This window comes from Geospiza fortis, unplaced genomic scaffold, assembly GCF_000277835.1.
Source record: "Geospiza fortis unplaced genomic scaffold, GeoFor_1.0 scaffold4447, whole genome shotgun sequence".
NCBI lineage: Eukaryota > Metazoa > Chordata > Aves > Passeriformes > Thraupidae > Geospiza > Geospiza fortis.
Window position 1 is genome coordinate 1 of NW_005055971.1, and position 3642 is coordinate 3642.

At 41.0% G+C, this 3642-nt stretch overlaps 1 long non-coding RNA gene across 1 annotated transcript; it reads right to left on the bottom strand.

Annotated features, from left to right (window-relative positions):
• Window positions 1–540: 540 nt before the first annotated feature.
• On the bottom strand, window positions 541–3075 carry LOC115949336. The gene is made up of 2 exons (XR_004082850.1): window positions 2673–3075; window positions 541–2256 (listed from the first exon to the last, which is right to left on the bottom strand). It is a non-coding gene; the product is annotated as an uncharacterized LOC115949336 (long non-coding RNA).
• Window positions 3076–3642: the final 567 nt, after the last annotated feature.

A 3642-nucleotide genomic window follows, 5' to 3' on the forward strand; every position in this document is an offset into this window, starting at 1 on the left:
TTTGTGTGCTTTCAGGCCTAATCGACAAGCAGGGAGATTTAGTCAAGCAGGCAACAAGCTGTAAGTGATGAACCACATCACAAGCCCGGGTGTTGAACCACAGAATATGCTGAATTGTAAGGGACGCTGGCCCTGCACAGCCCCATTCCCAAAACTCACACCATGTGCCCGAGGGTATCGTCCAAATGCTTCTTGAGCTCTGTCAACAGCTGGTGCCATTTCAGTGACTTCCTAAGTGTTACACTGCTTTTCCTCACTGAAAAATCTAGCATGGAAACATTTTCCAGATGGTACATGGAAAAGCAAAACATGATGCTACAGTATCAGGTTTAATGAAGGAGCAAGTTCTGATGTCCTGTAACAAAATGTGCATGTGACAATCATGGTTGTCAGACCAAAGGCCCACACTGAGGTGCACAGCTGCAAGCCAAATTTTCTCCCCAAAATTCCACATACCCGCCCATATTGCAATGACATGCAAACTTCTCTGTTGTGATGCCTGAAAGACAGTCTGGAAATGAAAGTACATAGACCTGTGTCTATAGAGCAAGTATTTGTTTATTGCAGTGCTGGAGATGAGGGGGATTTCTCCTCCTAACTCACCCACCTCTGTCAAGTGCTGTGGTGTATTTATACAGTAATTATTGCTTAGTGTTACTGTGTCACTACAACATCATCATATACAAGCGGGAACTAATTGACACAGCGTGATCTCACGGTTCTAAATAGTTACTTTGCACTGTGCTTGTGCCTCCCCAATTCGGGGATCATCAGGGGTCCTTGATGAAGGCTTCCAAAGTCTTCTTTCCACCTGAACTTTTCAACTTTTTCTTTGGAGCATGCACAGTTATGCTGTTCCTTGGTCTGTTTGGTCTTAACTGGCCTAAATTCTTTGTTTTGTGGCTAATTGACTTTGCACTTGCCAATTTTTCATTAGTGCTATACTTATCTATCTCTGAAACTATCCACGTGGCGAGGTTTGTTTCTTTTTTTTTTGTCCATTCAGCATTAAGCAACTAGTTAACCATATACTAGCCGTTATATAAAAAGTTATTTATATCAGGTTATATAGATATAAAGTCATGACTCAGGTTATATAGGTATAAAAATCTGTAGTTTGTGTTCTATAGGTATCAGGTGATATAGATACATAAAGAGTCATGATTTAGGTTTATATTGATGGCAGGTTATATAGATACGTCAGCTTATATGGGTATCTTATAACTCAAGCTAAATAAGCACCTTGAAACTTTGATCTAAGTTATATAGGCATCAGTTGCTTAGCAGAATTTCTTAGTGAAAAATACTGATGCTGTATAAATGGTATATCAGCATTGCAGTTTATATGAATCCTCACTACAATCATTCACCAACTCTAGGCCTATGGGTTTGATTATTTGCTTTAATTTCTTTCTCCTCATCCCACAGGCCAGTACTCCTGGAGGGAAGTATAGCACAAGGACTGCTAGACAAGCGTCATACCCTCAGGAACATCACCCTCTGCAACCTTGGACATTGGCACATTTTTACCAGAGAGACCTAGAGTTTGCCTGCAGAATGACGTCATTTCTCCATCTGTTTGGCTGCTGCAGTGACCCTTTGGCCTTGACAAGGACAGGTGAGACCCTGATTTCTGTCTCCACAACACTGTCTTCCTCCTTGAGCCTCTCTTGTGCAGCTGCATGCCAAGGTCAGTGCTTGTAGGAAACCTTAGGAGCCTGCCGGGCTGCCAGTCCGCAGAGAAACCTCTGAAGGAGCTGACAGTGCAGTCCAGTCAAAGGCCTTGTGCTTCTGTTCCTCTGTTTTCCTCCACACTGCCCTTCCTGATCCATGGTTTTTTTGCTGAAGGAAGCTATGACACATGACAAGGACATAAAGCCTTCCCTGCTTTACATTCCATTTCTCCCATCCCAGCAGAAAGACAAACCCCATGGTGTATAAAAGTTTCTCCACCACAACAGAAGTGTCTAATATAGATTAAAAAAAATTAAATTAAATATCTTATCTAAGACCCTCTTGAGACCAAGAAGGTGCCGTAATGGTGGTCTTCTTCCTCAAAGTCAGAGTCAGTTTCATTCTTTTTGTTCCTGCTTGGGTTAGAAGCTGATATAGGAAGGAAGTTCTTGGAAGTGTTTTATTCTCGATGTCATCTGCAATATGGCCTCATGGGCTATCAGAGAAAATCTTTGGGACTCTTCTTGAAAAAAAGCAGTGTCAGACATTTAGATACACTTTAAATAATCCCCTGCAGCCCACCTTGCATTCTTAACTCTTCAGAAGTATATAAATGTACTTCCAGATGGAAAATAGCTGGTGTGTGCCTTTCCAGGCCTTCCAACCCTTCAATCCACCACTCCAAGCACAGGCTTACAGGTTCTCACAGACATTTTGAGGACACACAGGTAAAAAGGTGAATGGATATGATCTTTTTCACTTAATTTAGGAATGGGAGCCTTTTCAAGTCAGAAAATGGAATGAAGAATCATAGTAGATGATGTCACTGTAAGGTGGTAGCTTGCAGACCCATCACACTGACCATACTGTGCAGAAATAACAGTGATATTAAAATTACACAGGAAAAGAATACTCCCTCCTTCCTTCCTTCCTTCCTTCCTTCCTTCCTTCCTTCCTTCCTTCCTTCCTTCCTTCCTTCCTTCCTTCCTGCAGCCCACCTTGCATTCTTAACTCTTCAGAAGTATATAAATGTACTTCCAGATGGAAAATAGCTGGTGTGTGCCTTTCCAGGCCTTCCAACCCTTCAATCCACCACTCCAAGCACAGGCTTACAGGTTCTCACAGACATTTTGAGGACACACAGGTAAAAAGGTGAATGGATATGATCTTTTTCACTTAATTTAGGAATGGGAGCCTTTTCAAGTCAGAAAATGGAATGAAGAATCATAGTAGATGATGTCACTGTAAGGTGGTAGCTTGCAGACCCATCACACTGACCATACTGTGCAGAAATAACAGTGATATTAAAATTACACAGGAAAAGAATACTCCCTCCTTCCTTCCTTCCTTCCTTCCTTCCTTCCTTCCTTCCTTCCTTCCTTCCTTCCTTCCTTCCTTCCTTCCTTCCTTCCTTCCTTCCTTCCTTCCTTCCTTCCTTCCTTCCTTCCTTCCTTCCTTCCTTCCTTCCTTCCTTCCTTCCGCCACTTCCTTCCTTCCTCCCTTCCTTTCTCCCTTCCTTTCTCCCTTCCTTTCTCTCTTTCTTTCTTTCTTTCTTTCTTTCTTTCTTTCTTTCTTTCTTTCTTTCTTTCTTTCTTTCTTTCTTTCTTTCTTTCTTTCTTTCTTTCTTTCTTTCTTTCCTTCTTTCCTTCTTTCCTTCTTTCCTTCTTTCCTTCTTTCCTTCTTTCCTTCTTTCCTTCTTTCCTTCTTTCCTTCTTTCCTTCTTTCCTTCTTTCCTTCTTTCCTTCTTTCCTTCTTTCCTTCTTTCCTTCTTTCCTTCTTTCCTTCTTTCCTTCTTTCCTTCTTTCCTTCTTTCCTTCTTTCCTTCTTTCCTTCTTTCTTTCTTTTTCTTTCTTTCTTTCTTTCTTTTCTTTCTTTTCTTTCTTTCTTTCTTTTCTTTCTTTTCTTTCTTTCTTTTCTTTCTTTCTTTCTTCTTTCTTTCTTTCTTTCTTTTTCTCTCTTTCTCTCTCT